The sequence below is a fragment of the Taudactylus pleione genome, unplaced genomic scaffold, assembly GCF_031769625.1.
Source record: "Taudactylus pleione unplaced genomic scaffold, aTauple2 ptg000050l, whole genome shotgun sequence".
Classification (NCBI taxonomy): domain Eukaryota; kingdom Metazoa; phylum Chordata; class Amphibia; order Anura; family Myobatrachidae; genus Taudactylus; species Taudactylus pleione.
Window position 1 is genome coordinate 2,428,254 of NW_028284452.1, and position 21,277 is coordinate 2,449,530.

At 32.3% G+C, this 21,277-nt stretch overlaps 32 non-coding genes across 32 annotated transcripts; all 32 read left to right on the top strand.

Annotated features, from left to right (window-relative positions):
- Positions 1 to 175: 175 nt before the first annotated feature.
- Positions 176 to 265, top strand: TRNAY-GUA (transfer RNA tyrosine (anticodon GUA)). The gene is given in 2 exon segments: positions 176 to 212; positions 230 to 265. It is a non-coding gene; the product is annotated as a tRNA-Tyr (tRNA).
- Positions 266 to 391: 126 nt separating this feature from the next.
- On the top strand, positions 392 to 473 carry TRNAS-AGA (transfer RNA serine (anticodon AGA)). Its single transcript has one exon. It is a non-coding gene; the product is annotated as a tRNA-Ser (tRNA).
- A 1,093-nt stretch (positions 474 to 1,566) lies between these two features.
- TRNAY-GUA (transfer RNA tyrosine (anticodon GUA)) lies at positions 1,567 to 1,656 on the top strand. Its single transcript is given in 2 exon segments — positions 1,567 to 1,603; positions 1,621 to 1,656. It is a non-coding gene; the product is annotated as a tRNA-Tyr (tRNA).
- Positions 1,657 to 1,782: 126 nt separating this feature from the next.
- TRNAS-AGA (transfer RNA serine (anticodon AGA)) lies at positions 1,783 to 1,864 on the top strand. Its single transcript has one exon. It is a non-coding gene; the product is annotated as a tRNA-Ser (tRNA).
- Positions 1,865 to 2,957: 1,093 nt separating this feature from the next.
- Positions 2,958 to 3,047, top strand: TRNAY-GUA (transfer RNA tyrosine (anticodon GUA)). The gene is given in 2 exon segments: positions 2,958 to 2,994; positions 3,012 to 3,047. It is a non-coding gene; the product is annotated as a tRNA-Tyr (tRNA).
- A 126-nt stretch (positions 3,048 to 3,173) lies between these two features.
- On the top strand, positions 3,174 to 3,255 carry TRNAS-AGA (transfer RNA serine (anticodon AGA)). The gene has a single exon. It is a non-coding gene; the product is annotated as a tRNA-Ser (tRNA).
- A 1,093-nt stretch (positions 3,256 to 4,348) lies between these two features.
- On the top strand, positions 4,349 to 4,438 carry TRNAY-GUA (transfer RNA tyrosine (anticodon GUA)). Its single transcript is given in 2 exon segments — positions 4,349 to 4,385; positions 4,403 to 4,438. It is a non-coding gene; the product is annotated as a tRNA-Tyr (tRNA).
- Positions 4,439 to 4,564: 126 nt separating this feature from the next.
- Positions 4,565 to 4,646, top strand: TRNAS-AGA (transfer RNA serine (anticodon AGA)). Its single transcript has one exon. It is a non-coding gene; the product is annotated as a tRNA-Ser (tRNA).
- A 1,093-nt stretch (positions 4,647 to 5,739) lies between these two features.
- TRNAY-GUA (transfer RNA tyrosine (anticodon GUA)) lies at positions 5,740 to 5,829 on the top strand. Its single transcript is given in 2 exon segments — positions 5,740 to 5,776; positions 5,794 to 5,829. It is a non-coding gene; the product is annotated as a tRNA-Tyr (tRNA).
- Positions 5,830 to 5,955: 126 nt separating this feature from the next.
- Positions 5,956 to 6,037, top strand: TRNAS-AGA (transfer RNA serine (anticodon AGA)). The gene has a single exon. It is a non-coding gene; the product is annotated as a tRNA-Ser (tRNA).
- A 1,093-nt stretch (positions 6,038 to 7,130) lies between these two features.
- Positions 7,131 to 7,220, top strand: TRNAY-GUA (transfer RNA tyrosine (anticodon GUA)). The gene is given in 2 exon segments: positions 7,131 to 7,167; positions 7,185 to 7,220. It is a non-coding gene; the product is annotated as a tRNA-Tyr (tRNA).
- Positions 7,221 to 7,346: 126 nt separating this feature from the next.
- Positions 7,347 to 7,428, top strand: TRNAS-AGA (transfer RNA serine (anticodon AGA)). Its single transcript has one exon. It is a non-coding gene; the product is annotated as a tRNA-Ser (tRNA).
- Positions 7,429 to 8,521: 1,093 nt separating this feature from the next.
- TRNAY-GUA (transfer RNA tyrosine (anticodon GUA)) lies at positions 8,522 to 8,611 on the top strand. Its single transcript is given in 2 exon segments — positions 8,522 to 8,558; positions 8,576 to 8,611. It is a non-coding gene; the product is annotated as a tRNA-Tyr (tRNA).
- A 126-nt stretch (positions 8,612 to 8,737) lies between these two features.
- Positions 8,738 to 8,819, top strand: TRNAS-AGA (transfer RNA serine (anticodon AGA)). The gene has a single exon. It is a non-coding gene; the product is annotated as a tRNA-Ser (tRNA).
- A 1,083-nt stretch (positions 8,820 to 9,902) lies between these two features.
- On the top strand, positions 9,903 to 9,992 carry TRNAY-GUA (transfer RNA tyrosine (anticodon GUA)). The gene is given in 2 exon segments: positions 9,903 to 9,939; positions 9,957 to 9,992. It is a non-coding gene; the product is annotated as a tRNA-Tyr (tRNA).
- Positions 9,993 to 10,118: 126 nt separating this feature from the next.
- On the top strand, positions 10,119 to 10,200 carry TRNAS-AGA (transfer RNA serine (anticodon AGA)). Its single transcript has one exon. It is a non-coding gene; the product is annotated as a tRNA-Ser (tRNA).
- Positions 10,201 to 11,293: 1,093 nt separating this feature from the next.
- Positions 11,294 to 11,383, top strand: TRNAY-GUA (transfer RNA tyrosine (anticodon GUA)). Its single transcript is given in 2 exon segments — positions 11,294 to 11,330; positions 11,348 to 11,383. It is a non-coding gene; the product is annotated as a tRNA-Tyr (tRNA).
- Positions 11,384 to 11,509: 126 nt separating this feature from the next.
- On the top strand, positions 11,510 to 11,591 carry TRNAS-AGA (transfer RNA serine (anticodon AGA)). Its single transcript has one exon. It is a non-coding gene; the product is annotated as a tRNA-Ser (tRNA).
- Positions 11,592 to 12,672: 1,081 nt separating this feature from the next.
- TRNAY-GUA (transfer RNA tyrosine (anticodon GUA)) lies at positions 12,673 to 12,762 on the top strand. Its single transcript is given in 2 exon segments — positions 12,673 to 12,709; positions 12,727 to 12,762. It is a non-coding gene; the product is annotated as a tRNA-Tyr (tRNA).
- Positions 12,763 to 12,888: 126 nt separating this feature from the next.
- Positions 12,889 to 12,970, top strand: TRNAS-AGA (transfer RNA serine (anticodon AGA)). The gene has a single exon. It is a non-coding gene; the product is annotated as a tRNA-Ser (tRNA).
- Positions 12,971 to 14,053: 1,083 nt separating this feature from the next.
- Positions 14,054 to 14,143, top strand: TRNAY-GUA (transfer RNA tyrosine (anticodon GUA)). Its single transcript is given in 2 exon segments — positions 14,054 to 14,090; positions 14,108 to 14,143. It is a non-coding gene; the product is annotated as a tRNA-Tyr (tRNA).
- Positions 14,144 to 14,269: 126 nt separating this feature from the next.
- Positions 14,270 to 14,351, top strand: TRNAS-AGA (transfer RNA serine (anticodon AGA)). The gene has a single exon. It is a non-coding gene; the product is annotated as a tRNA-Ser (tRNA).
- Positions 14,352 to 15,434: 1,083 nt separating this feature from the next.
- On the top strand, positions 15,435 to 15,524 carry TRNAY-GUA (transfer RNA tyrosine (anticodon GUA)). Its single transcript is given in 2 exon segments — positions 15,435 to 15,471; positions 15,489 to 15,524. It is a non-coding gene; the product is annotated as a tRNA-Tyr (tRNA).
- A 126-nt stretch (positions 15,525 to 15,650) lies between these two features.
- Positions 15,651 to 15,732, top strand: TRNAS-AGA (transfer RNA serine (anticodon AGA)). The gene has a single exon. It is a non-coding gene; the product is annotated as a tRNA-Ser (tRNA).
- Positions 15,733 to 16,815: 1,083 nt separating this feature from the next.
- Positions 16,816 to 16,905, top strand: TRNAY-GUA (transfer RNA tyrosine (anticodon GUA)). The gene is given in 2 exon segments: positions 16,816 to 16,852; positions 16,870 to 16,905. It is a non-coding gene; the product is annotated as a tRNA-Tyr (tRNA).
- A 126-nt stretch (positions 16,906 to 17,031) lies between these two features.
- Positions 17,032 to 17,113, top strand: TRNAS-AGA (transfer RNA serine (anticodon AGA)). Its single transcript has one exon. It is a non-coding gene; the product is annotated as a tRNA-Ser (tRNA).
- A 1,083-nt stretch (positions 17,114 to 18,196) lies between these two features.
- TRNAY-GUA (transfer RNA tyrosine (anticodon GUA)) lies at positions 18,197 to 18,286 on the top strand. Its single transcript is given in 2 exon segments — positions 18,197 to 18,233; positions 18,251 to 18,286. It is a non-coding gene; the product is annotated as a tRNA-Tyr (tRNA).
- Positions 18,287 to 18,412: 126 nt separating this feature from the next.
- Positions 18,413 to 18,494, top strand: TRNAS-AGA (transfer RNA serine (anticodon AGA)). The gene has a single exon. It is a non-coding gene; the product is annotated as a tRNA-Ser (tRNA).
- Positions 18,495 to 19,577: 1,083 nt separating this feature from the next.
- Positions 19,578 to 19,667, top strand: TRNAY-GUA (transfer RNA tyrosine (anticodon GUA)). Its single transcript is given in 2 exon segments — positions 19,578 to 19,614; positions 19,632 to 19,667. It is a non-coding gene; the product is annotated as a tRNA-Tyr (tRNA).
- A 126-nt stretch (positions 19,668 to 19,793) lies between these two features.
- Positions 19,794 to 19,875, top strand: TRNAS-AGA (transfer RNA serine (anticodon AGA)). Its single transcript has one exon. It is a non-coding gene; the product is annotated as a tRNA-Ser (tRNA).
- A 1,083-nt stretch (positions 19,876 to 20,958) lies between these two features.
- On the top strand, positions 20,959 to 21,048 carry TRNAY-GUA (transfer RNA tyrosine (anticodon GUA)). Its single transcript is given in 2 exon segments — positions 20,959 to 20,995; positions 21,013 to 21,048. It is a non-coding gene; the product is annotated as a tRNA-Tyr (tRNA).
- A 126-nt stretch (positions 21,049 to 21,174) lies between these two features.
- Positions 21,175 to 21,256, top strand: TRNAS-AGA (transfer RNA serine (anticodon AGA)). The gene has a single exon. It is a non-coding gene; the product is annotated as a tRNA-Ser (tRNA).
- Positions 21,257 to 21,277: the final 21 nt, after the last annotated feature.

A 21,277-nucleotide genomic window follows, 5' to 3' on the forward strand; every position in this document is an offset into this window, starting at 1 on the left:
CTGGTGATATTTAGCAAATCATTAAGCATGATTATTTGTGATGCTTATGCAAAACAGGAATAAACATATAAATAACTTTTGTCTAGTTTAATTACTTTATTGGGTAAGTTTTAGATAGTGAAAAGTTTTGCATGTCCACTCCATCAGATATAGTGTAGATGATTTCTATAGGGAACCTTCGATAGCTCAGCTGGTAGAGCGGAGGACTGTAGAGGAGTTTGGTACAGCAATCCTTAGGTCGCTGGTTCAATTCCGGCTCGAAGGAAACAATTTTTTTTTATTATCTTAGATGGCCATTTATGTAATTTTACACATTCTAAACCATGCAAACCATGCAAAACATAAACCCTTCTCCTAATTATGTTAAAATAAACACTTTAACACATGTGAGGTAGTTGTGGCCGAGTGGTTAAGGCGATGGACTAGAAATCCATTGGGGTCTCCCCGCGTAGGTTCAAATCCTGCCGACTACGTGCAGATTGATGTTTTCTTTTTCTTCAAATTTTACCAAATCTTGCAGCTAGTGATGCTAAGAGTGAGAACAGGCATTAGTGCATCAAGATATTTGGGATGCCAGTCTGTTCTCTTTTTTATCTTTCACACATTTTCTTCCATTCATTGAGCCTAAGCCCAGTCACTCTTAGCAGCCACACTGATTACCTTTTATTTATTTGGAACTGCATATTCAATGTCAACATTGAAAGAAATGTTTGTATATCTAGCAAAATATCAAAGACATTTGGCACACTAGAAGGTGCAAAATTAAGATCAATTGTTAGGAGATTAATCTGTTAATCTGTGAGTTCTAAGGTAGATACAAGACAAATTGTGTTTTGATATGGCATATTTTTGATTAGTTGATTTTAATTTACATAAAGAAATTAGCTTTCCATATTTTGGTTTGCTGCAAGATTATATTTGGGCTCCATTATTTCTTGAACAATTAAACAGTTAAAAAAACAAGCTAAATTTGAAAAGTGAAAAAGTGTTGATGTTTTAAAGCTATATCTAGCAAAATATCAAATACATTTGGTCATTAGAATGTGCAAAATTAAGCCCAATTGTTAGTAGATAAATCTGTTAATTTGTGAGTTCTAAGGTAGATACGATTTTGATATGGCATATTTTTGATTAGTTGATTTTAATTTACATATGCAACGTAGCTTTTTCTATATTTTGTTTTGCTGCAATATTATATTTGGGCCCCATTATTTCTTCAACAATTAAACACTTAAAAAAACAAGCTAAATTTGAAAAGTGAAAAAGTGTTGATATTTTAAAGTATCTCTAATCTTGATGTAAATGTGGCTACAGATGGAAGATCTATGAAAACTGCTGTCTAAACTAGCTGTTGCCAGATGATAGAAAAATAACAAATTTAAGTTAAACTTCTGGTGATATTTAGCAAATCATTAAGCATGATTATTTGTGATGCTTATGCAAAACAGGAATAAACATATAAATAACTTTTGTCTAGTTTAATTACTTTATTGGGTAAGTTTTAGATAGTGAAAAGTTTTACATGTCCACTCCATCAGATATAGTGTAGATGATTTCTATAGGGAACCTTCGATAGCTCATCTGGTAGAGCGGAGGACTGTAGAGGAGTTTGGTACAGCAATCCTTAGGTCGCTGGTTCAATTCCGGCTCGAAGGAAACAATTTTTTTTTATTATCTTAGATGGCCATTTATGTAATTTTACACATTCTAAACCATGCAAACCATGCAAAACATAAACCCTTCTCCTAATTATGTTAAAATAAACACTTTAACACATGTGAGGTAGTTGTGGCCGAGTGGTTAAGGCGATGGACTAGAAATCCATGGGGGTCTCCCCGCGTAGGTTCAAATCCTGCCGACTACGTGCAGATTGATGTTTTCTTTTTCTTCAAATTTTACCAAATCTTGCAGCTAGTGATGCTAAGAGTGAGAACAGGCATTAGTGCATCAAAATATTTGGGATGCCAGTCTGTTCTCTTTTTTATCTTTCACACATTTTCTTCCATTCATTGAGCCTAAGCCCGGTCACTCTTAGCAGCCACACTGATTACCTTTTATTTATTTGGAAATGCATATTCAATGTCAACATTGAAAGAAATGTTTGTATATCTAGCAAAATATCAAAGACATTTGGCACACTAGAAGGTGCAAAATTAAGATCAATTGTTAGGAGATTAATCTGTTAATCTGTGAGTTCTAAGGTAGATACAAGACAAATTGTGTTTTGATATGGCATATTTTTGATTAGTTGATTTTAATTTACATAAAGAATTTAGCTTTCCATATTTTGGTTTGCTGCAAGATTATATTTGGGCTCCATTATTTCTTGAACAATTAAACAGTTAAAAAAACAAGCTAAATTTGAAAAGTGAAAAAGTGTTGATGTTTTAAAGCTATATCTAGCAAAATATCAAATACATTTGGTCATTAGAATGTGCAAAATTAAGCCCAATTGTTAGTAGATAAATCTGTTAATTTGTGAGTTCTAAGGTAGATACGATTTTGATATGGCATATTTTTGATTAGTTGATTTTAATTTACATATGCAACGTAGCTTTTTCTATATTTTGTTTTGCTGCAATATTATATTTGGGCCCCATTATTTCTTCAACAATTAAACACTTAAAAAAACAAGCTAAATTTGAAAAGTGAAAAAGTGTTGATATTTTAAAGTATCTCTAATCTTGATGTAAATGTGGCTACAGATGGAAGATCTATGAAAACTGCTGTCTAAACTAGCTGTTGCCAGATGATAGAAAAATAACAAATTTAAGTTAAACTTCTGGTGATATTTAGCAAATCATTAAGCATGATTATTTGTGATGCTTATGCAAAACAGGAATAAACATATAAATAACTTTTGTCTAGTTTAATTACTTTATTGGGTAAGTTTTAGATAGTGAAAAGTTTTGCATGTCCACTCCATCAGATATAGTGTAGATGATTTCTATAGGGAACCTTCGATAGCTCAGCTGGTAGAGCGGAGGACTGTAGAGGAGTTTGGTACAGCAATCCTTAGGTCGCTGGTTCAATTCCGGCTCGAAGGAAACAATTTTTTTTTATTATCTTAGATGGCCATTTATGTAATTTTACACATTCTAAACCATGCAAACCATGCAAAACATAAACCCTTCTCCTAATTATGTTAAAATAAACACTTTAACACATGTGAGGTAGTTGTGGCCGAGTGGTTAAGGCGATGGACTAGAAATCCATGGGGGTCTCCCCGCGTAGGTTCAAATCCTGCCGACTACGTGCAGATTGATGTTTTCTTTTTCTTCAAATTTTACCAAATCTTGCAGCTAGTGATGCTAAGAGTGAGAACAGGCATTAGTGCATCAAAATATTTGGGATGCCAGTCTGTTCTCTTTTTTATCTTTCACACATTTTCTTCCATTCATTGAGCCTAAGCCCAGTCACTCTTAGCAGCCACACTGATTACCTTTTATTTATTTGGAAATGCATATTCAATGTCAACATTGAAAGAAATGTTTGTATTTCTAGCAAAATATCAAACACATTTGGCACACTAGAAGGTGCAAAATTAAGATCAATTGTTAGGAGATTAATCTGTTAATCTGTGAGTTCTAAGGTAGATACAAGACAAATTGTGTTTTGATATGGCATATTTTTGATTAGTTGATTTTAATTTACATAAAGAAATTAGCTTTCCATATTTTGGTTTGCTGCAAGATTATATTTGGGCTCCATTATTTCTTGAACAATTAAACAGTTAAAAAAACAAGCTAAATTTGAAAAGTGAAAAAGTGTTGATGTTTTAAAGGTATATCTAGCAAAATATCAAATACATTTGGTCATTAGAATGTGCAAAATTAAGCCCAATTGTTAGTAGATAAATCTGTTAATTTGTGAGTTCTAAGGTAGATACGATTTTGATATGGCATATTTTTGATTAGTTGATTTTAATTTACATATGCAACGTAGCTTTTTCTATATTTTGTTTTGCTGCAATATTATATTTGGGCCCCATTATTTCTTCAACAATTAAACACTTAAAAAAACAAGCTAAATTTGAAAAGTGAAAAAGTGTTGATATTTTAAAGTATCTCTAATCTTGATGTAAATGTGGCTACAGATGGAAGATCTATGAAAACTGCTGTCTAAACTAGCTGTTGCCAGATGATAGAAAAATAACAAATTTAAGTTAAACTTCTGGTGATATTTAGCAAATCATTAAGCATGATTATTTGTGATGCTTATGCAAAACAGGAATAAACATATAAATAACTTTTGTCTAGTTTAATTACTTTATTGGGTAAGTTTTAGATAGTGAAAAGTTTTGCATGTCCACTCCATCAGATATAGTGTAGATGATTTCTATAGGGAACCTTCGATAGCTCAGCTGGTAGAGCGGAGGACTGTAGAGGAGTTTGGTACAGCAATCCTTAGGTCGCTGGTTCAATTCCGGCTCGAAGGAAACAATTTTTTTTTATTATCTTAGATGGCCATTTATGTAATTTTACACATTCTAAACCATGCAAACCATGCAAAACATAAACCCTTCTCCTAATTATGTTAAAATAAACACTTTAACACATGTGAGGTAGTTGTGGCCGAGTGGTTAAGGCGATGGACTAGAAATCCATTGGGGTCTCCCCGCGTAGGTTCAAATCCTGCCGACTATGTGCAGATTGATGTTTTCTTTTTCTTCAAATTTTACCAAATCTTGCAGCTAGTGATGCTAAGAGTGAGAACAGGCATTAGTGCATCAAAATATTTGGGATGCCAGTCTGTTCTCTTTTTTATCTTTCACACATTTTCTTCCATTCATTGAGCCTAAGCCCAGTCACTCTTAGCAGCCACACTGATTACCTTTTATTTATTTGGAAATGCATATTCAATGTCAACATTGAAAGAAATGTTTGTATTTCTAGCAAAATATCAAACACATTTGGCACACTAGAAGGTGCAAAATTAAGATCAATTGTTAGGAGATTAATCTGTTAATCTGTGAGTTCTAAGGTAGATACAAGACAAATTGTGTTTTGATATGGCATATTTTTGATTAGTTGATTTTAATTTACATAAAGAAATTAGCTTTCCATATTTTGGTTTGCTGCAAGATTATATTTGGGCTCCATTATTTCTTGAACAATTAAACAGTTAAAAAAACAAGCTAAATTTGAAAAGTGAAAAAGTGTTGATGTTTTAAAGCTATATCTAGCAAAATATCAAATACATTTGGTCATTAGAATGTGCAAAATTAAGCCCAATTGTTAGTAGATAAATCTGTTAATTTGTGAGTTCTAAGGTAGATACGATTTTGATATGGCATATTTTTGATTAGTTGATTTTAATTTACATATGCAACGTAGCTTTTTCTATATTTTGTTTTGCTGCAATATTATATTTGGGCCCCATTATTTCTTCAACAATTAAACACTTAAAAAAACAAGCTAAATTTGAAAAGTGAAAAAGTGTTGATATTTTAAAGTATCTCTAATCTTGATGTAAATGTGGCTACAGATGGAAGATCTATGAAAACTGCTGTCTAAACTAGCTGTTGCCAGATGATAGAAAAATAACAAATTTAAGTTAAACTTCTGGTGATATTTAGCAAATCATTAAGCATGATTATTTGTGATGCTTATGCAAAACAGGAATAAACATATAAATAACTTTTGTCTAGTTTAATTACTTTATTGGGTAAGTTTTAGATAGTGAAAAGTTTTGCATGTCCACTCCATCAGATATAGTGTAGATGATTTCTATAGGGAACCTTCGATAGCTCAGCTGGTAGAGCGGAGGACTGTAGAGGAGTTTGGTACAGCAATCCTTAGGTCGCTGGTTCAATTCCGGCTCGAAGGAAACAATTTTTTTTTATTATCTTAGATGGCCATTTATGTAATTTTACACATTCTAAACCATGCAAACCATGCAAAACATAAACCCTTCTCCTAATTATGTTAAAATAAACACTTTAACACATGTGAGGTAGTTGTGGCCGAGTGGTTAAGGCGATGGACTAGAAATCCATTGGGGTCTCCCCGCGTAGGTTCAAATCCTGCCGACTATGTGCAGATTGATGTTTTCTTTTTCTTCAAATTTTACCAAATCTTGCAGCTAGTGATGCTAAGAGTGAGAACAGGCATTAGTGCATCAAAATATTTGGGATGCCAGTCTGTTCTCTTTTTTATCTTTCACACATTTTCTTCCATTCATTGAGCCTAAGCCCAGTCACTCTTAGCAGCCACACTGATTACCTTTTATTTATTTGGAAATGCATATTCAATGTCAACATTGAAAGAAATGTTTGTATTTCTAGCAAAATATCAAACACATTTGGCACACTAGAAGGTGCAAAATTAAGATCAATTGTTAGGAGATTAATCTGTTAATCTGTGAGTTCTAAGGTAGATACAAGACAAATTGTGTTTTGATATGGCATATTTTTGATTAGTTGATTTTAATTTACATAAAGAAATTAGCTTTCCATATTTTGGTTTGCTGCAAGATTATATTTGGGCTCCATTATTTCTTGAACAATTAAACAGTTAAAAAAACAAGCTAAATTTGAAAAGTGAAAAAGTGTTGATGTTTTAAAGCTATATCTAGCAAAATATCAAATACATTTGGTCATTAGAATGTGCAAAATTAAGCCCAATTGTTAGTAGATAAATCTGTTAATTTGTGAGTTCTAAGGTAGATACGATTTTGATATGGCATATTTTTGATTAGTTGATTTTAATTTACATATGCAACGTAGCTTTTTCTATATTTTGTTTTGCTGCAATATTATATTTGGGCCCCATTATTTCTTCAACAATTAAACACTTAAAAAAACAAGCTAAATTTGAAAAGTGAAAAAGTGTTGATATTTTAAAGTATCTCTAATCTTGATGTAAATGTGGCTACAGATGGAAGATCTATGAAAACTGCTGTCTAAACTAGCTGTTGCCAGATGATAGAAAAATAACAAATTTAAGTTAAACTTCTGGTGATATTTAGCAAATCATTAAGCATGATTATTTGTGATGCTTATGCAAAACAGGAATAAACATATAAATAACTTTTGTCTAGTTTAATTACTTTATTGGGTAAGTTTTAGATAGTGAAAAGTTTTGCATGTCCACTCCATCAGATATAGTGTAGATGATTTCTATAGGGAACCTTCGATAGCTCAGCTGGTAGAGCGGAGGACTGTAGAGGAGTTTGGTACAGCAATCCTTAGGTCGCTGGTTCAATTCCGGCTCGAAGGAAACAATTTTTTTTTATTATCTTAGATGGCCATTTATGTAATTTTACACATTCTAAACCATGCAAACCATGCAAAACATAAACCCTTCTCCTAATTATGTTAAAATAAACACTTTAACACATGTGAGGTAGTTGTGGCCGAGTGGTTAAGGCGATGGACTAGAAATCCATTGGGGTCTCCCCGCGTAGGTTCAAATCCTGCCGACTATGTGCAGATTGATGTTTTCTTTTTCTTCAAATTTTACCAAATCTTGCAGCTAGTGATGCTAAGAGTGAGAACAGGCATTAGTGCATCAAAATATTTGGGATGCCAGTCTGTTCTCTTTTTTATCTTTCACACATTTTCTTCCATTCATTGAGCCTAAGCCCAGTCACTCTTAGCAGCCACACTGATTACCTTTTATTTATTTGGAAATGCATATTCAATGTCAACATTGAAAGAAATGTTTGTATTTCTAGCAAAATATCAAACACATTTGGCACACTAGAAGGTGCAAAATTAAGATCAATTGTTAGGAGATTAATCTGTTAATCTGTGAGTTCTAAGGTAGATACAAGACAAATTGTGTTTTGATATGGCATATTTTTGATTAGTTGATTTTAATTTACATAAAGAAATTAGCTTTCCATATTTTGGTTTGCTGCAAGATTATATTTGGGCTCCATTATTTCTTGAACAATTAAACAGTTAAAAAAACAAGCTAAATTTGAAAAGTGAAAAAGTGTTGATGTTTTAAAGCTATATCTAGCAAAATATCAAATACATTTGGTCATTAGAATGTGCAAAATTAAGCCCAATTGTTAGTAGATAAATCTGTTAATTTGTGAGTTCTAAGGTAGATACGATTTTGATATGGCATATTTTTGATTAGTTGATTTTAATTTACATATGCAACGTAGCTTTTTCTATATTTTGTTTTGCTGCAATATTATATTTGGGCCCCATTATTTCTTCAACAATTAAACACTTAAAAAAACAAGCTAAATTTGAAAAGTGAAAAAGTGTTGATATTTTAAAGTATCTCTAATCTTGATGTAAATGTGGCTACAGATGGAAGATCTATGAAAACTGCTGTCTAAACTAGCTGTTGCCAGATGATAGAAAAATAACAAATTTAAGTTAAACTTCTGGTGATATTTAGCAAATCATTAAGCATGATTATTTGTGATGCTTATGCAAAACAGGAATAAACATATAAATAACTTTTGTCTAGTTTAATTACTTTATTGGGTAAGTTTTAGATAGTGAAAAGTTTTGCATGTCCACTCCATCAGATATAGTGTAGATGATTTCTATAGGGAACCTTCGATAGCTCAGCTGGTAGAGCGGAGGACTGTAGAGGAGTTTGGTACAGCAATCCTTAGGTCGCTGGTTCAATTCCGGCTCGAAGGAAACAATTTTTTTTTATTATCTTAGATGGCCATTTATGTAATTTTACACATTCTAAACCATGCAAACCATGCAAAACATAAACCCTTCTCCTAATTATGTTAAAATAAACACTTTAACACATGTGAGGTAGTTGTGGCCGAGTGGTTAAGGCGATGGACTAGAAATCCATTGGGGTCTCCCCGCGTAGGTTCAAATCCTGCCGACTACGTGCAGATTGATGTTTTCTTTTTCTTCAAATCTTGCAGCTAGTGATGCTAAGAGTGAGAACAGGCATTAGTGCATCAAAATATTTGGGATGCCAGTCTGTTCTCTTTTTTATCTTTCACACATTTTCTTCCATTCATTGAGCCTAAGCCCAGTCACTCTTAGCAGCCACACTGATTACCTTTTATTTATTTGGAAATGCATATTCAATGTCAACATTGAAAGAAATGTTTGTATATCTAGCAAAATATCAAAGACATTTGGCACACTAGAAGGTGCAAAATTAAGATCAATTGTTAGGAGATTAATCTGTTAATCTGTGAGTTCTAAGGTAGATACAAGACAAATTGTGTTTTGATATGGCATATTTTTGATTAGTTGATTTTAATTTACATAAAGAAATTAGCTTTCCATATTTTGGTTTGCTGCAAGATTATATTTGGGCTCCATTATTTCTTGAACAATTAAACAGTTAAAAAAACAAGCTAAATTTGAAAAGTGAAAAAGTGTTGATGTTTTAAAGCTATATCTAGCAAAATATCAAATACATTTGGTCATTAGAATGTGCAAAATTAAGCCCAATTGTTAGTAGATAAATCTGTTAATTTGTGAGTTCTAAGGTAGATACGATTTTGATATGGCATATTTTTGATTAGTTGATTTTAATTTACATATGCAACGTAGCTTTTTCTATATTTTGTTTTGCTGCAATATTATATTTGGGCCCCATTATTTCTTCAACAATTAAACACTTAAAAAAACAAGCTAAATTTGAAAAGTGAAAAAGTGTTGATATTTTAAAGTATCTCTAATCTTGATGTAAATGTGGCTACAGATGGAAGATCTATGAAAACTGCTGTCTAAACTAGCTGTTGCCAGATGATAGAAAAATAACAAATTTAAGTTAAACTTCTGGTGATATTTAGCAAATCATTAAGCATGATTATTTGTGATGCTTATGCAAAACAGGAATAAACATATAAATAACTTTTGTCTAGTTTAATTACTTTATTGGGTAAGTTTTAGATAGTGAAAAGTTTTGCATGTCCACTCCATCAGATATAGTGTAGATGATTTCTATAGGGAACCTTCGATAGCTCAGCTGGTAGAGCGGAGGACTGTAGAGGAGTTTGGTACAGCAATCCTTAGGTCGCTGGTTCAATTCCGGCTCGAAGGAAACAATTTTTTTTTATTATCTTAGATGGCCATTTATGTAATTTTACACATTCTAAACCATGCAAACCATGCAAAACATAAACCCTTCTCCTAATTATGTTAAAATAAACACTTTAACACATGTGAGGTAGTTGTGGCCGAGTGGTTAAGGCGATGGACTAGAAATCCATTGGGGTCTCCCCGCGTAGGTTCAAATCCTGCCGACTATGTGCAGATTGATGTTTTCTTTTTCTTCAAATTTTACCAAATCTTGCAGCTAGTGATGCTAAGAGTGAGAACAGGCATTAGTGCATCAAAATATTTGGGATGCCAGTCTGTTCTCTTTTTTATCTTTCACACATTTTCTTCCATTCATTGAGCCTAAGCCCAGTCACTCTTAGCAGCCACACTGATTACCTTTTATTTATTTGGAAATGCATATTCAATGTCAACATTGAAAGAAATGTTTGTATATCTAGCAAAATATCAAACACATTTGGCACACTAGAAGGTGCAAAATTAAGATCAATTGTTAGGAGATTAATCTGTTAATCTGTGAGTTCTAAGGTAGATACAAGACAAATTGTGTTTTGATATGGCATATTTTTGATTAGTTGATTTTAATTTACATAAAGAAATTAGCTTTCCATATTTTGGTTTGCTGCAAGATTATATTTGGGCTCCATTATTTCTTGAACAATTAAACAGTTAAAAAAACAAGCTAAATTTGAAAAGTGAAAAAGTGTTGATGTTTTAAAGCTATATCTAGCAAAATATCAAATACATTTGGTCATTAGAATGTGCAAAATTAAGCCCAATTGTTAGTAGATAAATCTGTTAATTTGTGAGTTCTAAGGTAGATACGATTTTGATATGGCATATTTTTGATTAGTTGATTTTAATTTACATATGCAACGTAGCTTTTTCTATATTTTGTTTTGCTGCAAAATTATATTTGGGCCCCATTATTTCTTCAACAATTAAACACTTAAAAAAACAAGCTAAATTTGAAAAGTGAAAAAGTGTTGATATTTTAAAGTATCTCTAATCTTGATGTAAATGTGGCTACAGATGGAAGATCTATGAAAACTGCTGTCTAAACTAGCTGTTGCCAGATGATAGAAAAATAACAAATTTAAGTTAAACTTCTGGTGATATTTAGCAAATCATTAAGCATGATTATTTGTGATGCTTATGCAAAACAGGAATAAACATATAAATAACTTTTGTCTAGTTTAATTACTTTATTGGGTAAGTTTTAGATAGTGAAAAGTTTTGCATGTCCACTCCATCAGATATAGTGTAGATGATTTCTATAGGGAACCTTCGATAGCTCAGCTGGTAGAGCGGAGGACTGTAGAGGAGTTTGGTACAGCAATCCTTAGGTCGCTGGTTCAATTCCAGCTCGAAGGAAACAATTTTTTTTTATTATCTTAGATGGCCATTTATGTAATTTTACACATTCTAAACCATGCAAACCATGCAAAACATAAACCCTTCTCCTAATTATGTTAAAATAAACACTTTAACACATGTGAGGTAGTTGAGGCCGAGTGGTTAAGGCGATGGACTAGAAATCCATTGGGGTCTCCCCGCGTAGGTTCAAAACCTGCCGACTACGTGCAGATTGATGTTTTCTTTTTCTTCAAATCTTGCAGCTAGTGATGCTAAGAGTGAGAACAGGCATTAGTGCATCAAAATTTTTGGGATGCCAGTCTGTTCTCTTTTTTATCTTTCACACATTTTCTTCCATTCATTGAGCCTAAGCCCAGTCACTCAGCAGCCACACTGATTACCTTTTATTTATTTGGAAATGCATATTCAATGTCAACATTGAAAGAAATGTTTGTATATCTAGCAAAATATCAAACACATTTGGCACACTAGAAGGTGCAAAATTAAGATCAATTGTTAGGAGATTAATCTGTTAATCTGTGAGTTCTAAGGTAGATACAAGACAAATTGTGTTTTGATATGGCATATTTTTGATTAGTTGATTTTAATTTACATAAAGAAATTAGCTTTCCATATTTTGGTTTGCTGCAAGATTATATTTGGGCTCCATTATTTCTTGAACAATTAAACAGTTAAAAAAACAAGCTAAATTTGAAAAGTGAAAAAGTGTTGATGTTTTAAAGCTATATCTAGCAAAATATCAAATACATTTGGTCATTAGAATGTGCAAAATTAAGCCCAATTGTTAGTAGATAAATCTGTTAATTTGTGAGTTCTAAGGTAGATACGATTTTGATATGGCATATTTTTGATTAGTTGATTTTAATTTACATATGCAACGTAGCTTTTTCTATATTTTGTTTTGCTGCAATATTATATTTGGGCCCCATTATTTCTTCAACAATTAAACACTTAAAAAAACAAGCTAAATTTGAAAAGTGAAAAAGTGTTGATATTTTAAAGTATCTCTAATCTTGATGTAAATGTGGCTACAGATGGAAGATCTATGAAAACTGCTGTCTAAACTAGCTGTTGCCAGATGATAGAAAAATAACAAATTTAAGTTAAACTTCTGGTGATATTTAGCAAATCATTAAGCATGATTATTTGTGATGCTTATGCAAAACAGGAATAAACATATAAATAACTTTTGTCTAGTTTAATTACTTTATTGGGTAAGTTTTAGATAGTGAAAAGTTTTGCATGTCCACTCCATCAGATATAGTGTAGATGATTTCTATAGGGAACCTTCGATAGCTCAGCTGGTAGAGCGGAGGACTGTAGAGGAGTTTGGTACAGCAATCCTTAGGTCGCTGGTTCAATTCCGGCTTGAAGGAAACAATTTTTTTTTATTATCTTAGATGGCCATTTATGTAATTTTACACATTCTAAACCATGCAAACCATGCAAAACATAAACCCTTCTCCTAATTATGTTAAAATAAACACTTTAACACATGTGAGGTAGTTGTGGCCGAGTGGTTAAGGCGATGGACTAGAAATCCATTGGGGTCTCCCCGCGTAGGTTCAAAACCTGCCAACTACGTGCAGATTAATGTTTTCTTTTTCTTCAAATCTTGCAGCTAGTGATGCTAAGAGTGAGAACAGGCATTAGTGCATCAAAATATTTGGGATGCCAGTCTGTTCTCTTTTTTATCTTTCACACATTTTCTTCCATTCATTGAGCCTAAGCCCAGTCACTCTTAGCAGCCACACTGATTACCTTTTATTTATTTGGAAATGCATATTCAATGTCAACATTGAAAGAAATGTTTGTATATCTAGCAAAATATCAAAGACATTTGGCACACTAGAAGGTGCAAAATTAAGATCAATTGTTAGGAGATTAATCTGTTAATCTGTGAGTTCTAAGGTAGATACAAGACAAATTGTGTTTTGATATGGCATATTTTTGATTAGTTGATTTTAATTTACATAAAGAAATTAGCTTTCCATATTTTGGTTTGCTGCAAGATTATATTTGGGCTCCATTATTTCTTGAACAATTAAACAGTTAAAAAAACAAGCTAAATTTGAAAAGTGAAAAAGTGTTGATGTTTTAAAGCTATATCTAGCAAAATATCAAATACATTTGGTCATTAGAATGTGCAAAATTAAGCCCAATTGTTAGTAGATAAATCTGTTAATTTGTGAGTTCTAAGGTAGATACGATTTTGATATGGCATATTTTTGATTAGTTGATTTTAATTTACATATGCAACGTAGCTTTTTCTATATTTTGTTTTGCTGCAATATTATATTTGGGCCCCATTATTTCTTCAACAATTAAACACTTAAAAAAACAAGCTAAATTTGAAAAGTGAAAAAGTGTTGATATTTTAAAGTATCTCTAATCTTGATGTAAATGTGGCTACAGATGGAAGATCTATGAAAACTGCTGTCTAAACTAGCTGTTGCCAGATGATAGAAAAATAACAAATTTAAGTTAAACTTCTGGTGATATTTAGCAAATCATTAAGCATGATTATTTGTGATGCTTATGCAAAACAGGAATAAACATATAAATAACTTTTGTCTAGTTTAATTACTTTATTGGGTAAGTTTTAGATAGTGAAAAGTTTTGCATGTCCACTCCATCAGATATAGTGTAGATGATTTCTATAGGGAACCTTCGATAGCTCAGCTGGTAGAGCGGAGGACTGTAGAGGAGTTTGGTACAGCAATCCTTAGGTCGCTGGTTCAATTCCGGCTCGAAGGAAACAATTTTTTTTTATTATCTTAGATGGCCATTTATGTAATTTTACACATTCTAAACCATGCAAACCATGCAAAACATAAACCCTTCTCCTAATTATGTTAAAATAAACACTTTAACACATGTGAGGTAGTTGTGGCCGAGTGGTTAAGGCGATGGACTAGAAATCCATTGGGGTCTCCCCGCGTAGGTTCAAAACCTGCCGACTACGTGCAGATTAATGTTTTCTTTTTCTTCAAATCTTGCAGCTAGTGATGCTAAGAGTGAGAACAGGCATTAGTGCATCAAAATATTTGGGATGCCAGTCTGTTCTCTTTTTTATCTTTCACACATTTTCTTCCATTCATTGAGCCTAAGCCCAGTCACTCTTAGCAGCCACACTGATTACCTTTTATTTATTTGGAAATGCATATTCAATGTCAACATTGAAAGAAATGTTTGTATATCTAGCAAAATATCAAAGACATTTGGCACACTAGAAGGTGCAAAATTAAGATCAATTGTTAGGAGATTAATCTGTTAATCTGTGAGTTCTAAGGTAGATACAAGACAAATTGTGTTTTGATATGGCATATTTTTGATTAGTTGATTTTAATTTACATAAAGAAATTAGCTTTCCATATTTTGGTTTGCTGCAAGATTATATTTGGGCTCCATTATTTCTTGAACAATTAAACAGTTAAAAAAACAAGCTAAATTTGAAAAGTGAAAAAGTGTTGATGTTTTAAAGCTATATCTAGCAAAATATCAAATACATTTGGTCATTAGAATGTGCAAAATTAAGCCCAATTGTTAGTAGATAAATCTGTTAATTTGTGAGTTCTAAGGTAGATACGATTTTGATATGGCATATTTTTGATTAGTTGATTTTAATTTACATATGCAACGTAGCTTTTTCTATATTTTGTTTTGCTGCAATATTATATTTGGGCCCCATTATTTCTTCAACAATTAAACACTTAAAAAAACAAGCTAAATTTGAAAAGTGAAAAAGTGTTGATATTTTAAAGTATCTCTAATCTTGATGTAAATGTGGCTACAGATGGAAGATCTATGAAAACTGCTGTCTAAACTAGCTGTTGCCAGATGATAGAAAAATAACAAATTTAAGTTAAACTTCTGGTGATATTTAGCAAATCATTAAGCATGATTATTTGTGATGCTTATGCAAAACAGGAATAAACATATAAATAACTTTTGTCTAGTTTAATTACTTTATTGGGTAAGTTTTAGATAGTGAAAAGTTTTGCATGTCCACTCCATCAGATATAGTGTAGATGATTTCTATAGGGAACCTTCGATAGCTCAGCTGGTAGAGCGGAGGACTGTAGAGGAGTTTGGTACAGCAATCCTTAGGTCGCTGGTTCAATTCCGGCTTGAAGGAAACAATTTTTTTTTATTATCTTAGATGGCCATTTATGTAATTTTACACATTCTAAACCATGCAAACCATGCAAAACATAAACCCTTCTCCTAATTATGTTCAAATAAACACTTTAACACATGTGAGGTAGTTGTGGCCGAGTGGTTAAGGCGATGGACTAGAAATCCATTGGGGTCTCCCCGCGTAGGTTCAAAACCTGCCGACTACGTGCAGATTAATGTTTTCTTTTTCTTCAAATCTTGCAGCTAGTGATGCTAAGTGTGAGAACAGGCATTAGTGCATCAAAATATTTGGGATGCCAGTCTGTTCTCTTTTTTATCTTTCACACATTTTCTTCCATTCATTGAGCCTAAGCCCAGTCACTCTTAGCAGCCACACTGATTACCTTTTATTTATTTGGAACTGCATATTCAATGTCAACATTGAAAGAAATGTTTGTATATCTAGCAAAATATCAAAGACATTTGGCACACTAGAAGGTGCAAAATTAAGATCAATTGTTAGGAGATTAATCTGTTAATCTGTGAGTTCTAAGGTAGATACAAGACAAATTGTGTTTTGATATGGCATATTTTTGATTAGTTGATTTTAATTTACATAAAGAAATTAGCTTTCCATATTTTGGTTTGCTGCAAGATTATATTTGGGCTCCATTATTTCTTGAACAATTAAACAGTTAAAAAAACAAGCTAAATTTGAAAAGTGAAAAAGTGTTGATGTTTTAAAGCTAAATCTAGCAAAATATCAAATACATTTGGTCATTAGAATGTGCAAAATTAAGCCCAATTGTTAGTAGATAAATCTGTTAATTTGTGAGTTCTAAGGTAGATACGATTTTGATATGGCATATTTTTGATTAGTTGATTTTAATTTACATATGCAACGTAGCTTTTTCTATATTTTGTTTTGCTGCAATATTATATTTGGGCCCCATTATTTCTTCAACAATTAAACACTTAAAAAAACAAGCTAAATTTGAAAAGTGAAAAAGTGTTGATATTTTAAAGTATCTCTAATCTTGATGTAAATGTGGCTACAGATGGAAGATCTATGAAAACTGCTTTCTAAACTAGCTGTTGCCAGATGATAGAAAAATAACAAATTTAAGTTAAACTTCTGGTGATATTTAGCAAATCATTAAGCATGATTATTTGTGATGCTTATGCAAAACAGGAATAAACATATAAATAACTTTTGTCTAGTTTAATTACTTTATTGGGTAAGTTTTAGATAGTGAAAAGTTTTGCATGTCCACTCCATCAGATATAGTGTAGATGATTTCTATAGGGAACCTTCGATAGCTCAGCTGGTAGAGCGGAGGACTGTAGAGGAGTTTGGTACAGCAATCCTTAGGTCGCTGGTTCAATTCCGGCTCGAAGGAAACAATTTTTTTTTATTATCTCTGATGGCCATTTATGTAATTTTACACATTCTAAACCATGCAAACCATGCAAAACATAAACCCTTCTCCTAATTATGTTAAAATAAACACTTTAACACATGTGAGGTAGTTGTGGCCGAGTGGTTAAGGCGATGGACTAGAAATCCATTGGGGTCTCCCCGCGTAGGTTCAAAACCTGCCGACTACGTGCAGATTAATGTTTTCTTTTTCTTCAAATCTTGCAGCTAGTGATGCTAAGAGTGAGAACAGGCATTAGTGCATCAAAATATTTGGGATGCCAGTCTGTTCTCTTTTTTATCTTTCACACATTTTCTTCCATTCATTGAGCCTAAGCCCAGTCACTCTTAGCAGCCACACTGATTACCTTTTATTTATTTGGAAATGCATATTCAATGTCAACATTGAAAGAAATGTTTGTATATCTAGCAAAATATCAAAGACATTTGGCACACTAGAAGGTGCAAAATTAAGATCAATTGTTAGGAGATTAATCTGTTAATCTGTGAGTTCTAAGGTAGATACAAGACAAATTGTGTTTTGATATGGCATATTTTTGATTAGTTGATTTTAATTTACATAAAGAAATTAGCTTTCCATATTTTGGTTTGCTGCAAGATTATATTTGGGCTCCATTATTTCTTGAACAATTAAACAGTTAAAAAAACAAGCTAAATTTGAAAAGTGAAAAAGTGTTGATGTTTTAAAGCTATATCTAGCAAAATATCAAATACATTTGGTCATTAGAATGTGCAAAATTAAGCCCAATTGTTAGTAGATAAATCTGTTAATTTGTGAGTTCTAAGGTAGATACGATTTTGATATGGCATATTTTTGATTAGTTGATTTTAATTTACATATGCAACGTAGCTTTTTCTATATTTTGTTTTGCTGCAATATTATATTTGGGCCCCATTATTTCTTCAACATTTAAACACTTAAAAAAACAAGCTAAATTTGAAAAGTGAAAAAGTGTTGATATTTTAAAGTATCTCTAATCTTGATGTAAATGTGGCTACAGATGGAAGATCTATGAAAACTGCTGTCTAAACTAGCTGTTGCCAGATGATAGAAAAATAACAAATTTAAGTTAAACTTCTGGTGATATTTAGCAAATCATTAAGCATGATTATTTGTGATGCTTATGCAAAACAGGAATAAACATATAAATAACTTTTGTCTAGTTTAATTACTTTATTGGGTAAGTTTTAGATAGTGAAAAGTTTTGCATGTCCACTCCATCAGATATAGTGTAGATGATTTCTATAGGGAACCTTCGATAGCTCAGCTGGTAGAGCGGAGGACTGTAGAGGAGTTTGGTACAGCAATCCTTAGGTCGCTGGTTCAATTCCGGCTCGAAGGAAACAATTTTTTTTTATTATCTTAGATGGCCATTTATGTAATTTTACACATTCTAAACCATGCAAACCATGCAAAACATAAACCCTTCTCCTAATTATGTTAAAATAAACACTTTAACACATGTGAGGTAGTTGTGGCCGAGTGGTTAAGGCGATGGACTAGAAATCCATTGGGGTCTCCCCGCGTAGGTTCAAAACCTGCCGACTACGTGCAGATTAATGTTTTCTTTTTCTTCAAATCTTGCAGCTAGTGATGCTAAGAGTGAGAACAGGCATTAGTGCATCAAAATATTTGGGATGCCAGTCTGTTCTCTTTTTTATCTTTCACACATTTTCTTCCATTCATTGAGCCTAAGCCCAGTCACTCTTAGCAGCCACACTGATTACCTTTTATTTATTTGGAAATGCATATTCAATGTCAACATTGAAAGAAATGTTTGTATATCTAGCAAAATATCAAAGACATTTGGCACACTAGAAGGTGCAAAATTAAGATCAATTGTTAGGAGATTAATCTGTTAATCTGTGAGTTCTAAGGTAGATACAAGACAAATTGTGTTTTGATATGGCATATTTTTGATTAGTTGATTTTAATTTACATAAAGAAATTAGCTTTCCATATTTTGGTTTGCTGCAAGATTATATTTGGGCTCCATTATTTCTTGAACAATTAAACAGTTAAAAAAACAAGCTAAATTTGAAAAGTGAAAAAGTGTTGATGTTTTAAAGCTATATCTAGCAAAATATCAAATACATTTGGTCATTAGAATGTGCAAAATTAAGCCCAATTGTTAGTAGATAAATCTGTTAATTTGTGAGTTCTAAGGTAGATACGATTTTGATATGGCATATTTTTGATTAGTTGATTTTAATTTACATATGCAACGTAGCTTTTTCTATATTTTGTTTTGCTGCAATATTATATTTGGGCCCCATTATTTCTTCAACAATTAAACACTTAAAAAAACAAGCTAAATTTGAAAAGTGAAAAAGTGTTGATATTTTAAAGTATCTCTAATCTTGATGTAAATGTGGCTACAGATGGAAGATCTATGAAAACTGCTGTCTAAACTAGCTGTTGCCAGATGATAGAAAAATAACAAATTTAAGTTAAACTTCTGGTGATATTTAGCAAATCATTAAGCATGATTATTTGTGATGCTTATGCAAAACAGGAATAAACATATAAATAACTTTTGTCTAGTTTAATTACTTTATTGGGTAAGTTTTAGATAGTGAAAAGTTTTGCATGTCCACTCCATCAGATATAGTGTAGATGATTTCTATAGGGAACCTTCGATAGCTCAGCTGGTAGAGCGGAGGACTGTAGAGGAGTTTGGTACAGCAATCCTTAGGTCGCTGGTTCAATTCCAGCTCGAAGGAAACAATTTTTTTTTATTATCTTAGATGGCCATTTATGTAATTTTACACATTCTAAACCATGCAAACCATGCAAAACATAAACCCTTCTCTTAATTATGTTAAAATAAACACTTTAACACATGTGAGGTAGTTGTGGCCGAGTGGTTAAGGCGATGGACTAGAAATCCATTGGGGTCTCCCCGCGTAGGTTCAAAACCTGCCGACTACGTGCAGATTAATGTTTTCTTTTTCTTCAAATCTTGCAGCTAGTGATGCTAAGAGTGAGAACAGGCATTAGTGCATCAAAATATTTGGGATGCCAGTCTGTTCTCTTTTTTATCTTTCACACATTTTCTTCCATTCATTGAGCCTAAGCCCAGTCACTCTTAGCAGCCACACTGATTACCTTTTATTTATTTGGAAATGCATATTCAATGTCAACATTGAAAGAAATGTTTGTATATCTAGCAAAATATCAAAGACATTTGGCACACTAGAAGGTGCAAAATTAAGATCAATTGTTAGGAGATTAATCTGTTAATCTGTGAGTTCTAAGGTAGATACAAGACAAATTGTGTTTTGATATGGCATATTTTTGATTAGTTGATTTTAATTTACATAAAGAAATTAGCTTTCCATATTTTGGTTTGCTGCAAGATTATATTTGGGCTCCATTATTTCTTGAACAATTAAACAGTTAAAAAAACAAGCTAAATTTGAAAAGTGAAAAAGTGTTGATGTTTTAAAGCTATATCTAGCAAAATATCAAATACATTTGGTCATTAGAATGTGCAAAATTAAGCCCAATTGTTAGTAGATAAATCTGTTAATTTGTGAGTTCTAAGGTAGATACGATTTTGATATGGCATATTTTTGATTAGTTGATTTTAATTTACATATGCAACGTAGCTTTTTCTATATTTTGTTTTGCTGCAATATTATATTTGGGCCCCATTATTTCTTCAACAATTAAACACTTAAAAAAACAAGCTAAATTTGAAAAGTGAAAAAGTGTTGATATTTTAAAGTATCTCTAATCTTGATGTAAATGTGGCTACAGATGGAAGATCTATGAAAACTGCTGTCTAAACTAGCTGTTGCCAGATGATAGAAAAATAACAAATTTAAGTTAAACTTCTGGTGATATTTAGCAAATCATTAAGCATGATTATTTGTGATGCTTATGCAAAACAGGAATAAACATATAAATAACTTTTGTCTAGTTTAATTACTTTATTGGGTAAGTTTTAGATAGTGAAAAGTTTTGCATGTCCACTCCATCAGATATAGTGTAGATGATTTCTATAGGGAACCTTCGATAGCTCAGCTGGTAGAGCGGAGGACTGTAGAGGAGTTTGGTACAGCAATCCTTAGGTCGCTGGTTCAATTCCGGCTCGAAGGAAACAATTTTTTTTTATTATCTTAGATGGCCATTTATGTAATTTTACACATTCTAAACCATGCAAACCATGCAAAACATAAACCCTTCTCCTAATTATGTTAAAATAAACACTTTAACACATGTGAGGTAGTTGTGGCCGAGTGGTTAAGGCGATGGACTAGAAATCCATTGGGGTCTCCCCGCGTAGGTTCAAAACCTGCCGACTACGTGCAGATTAATGTTTTCTTTT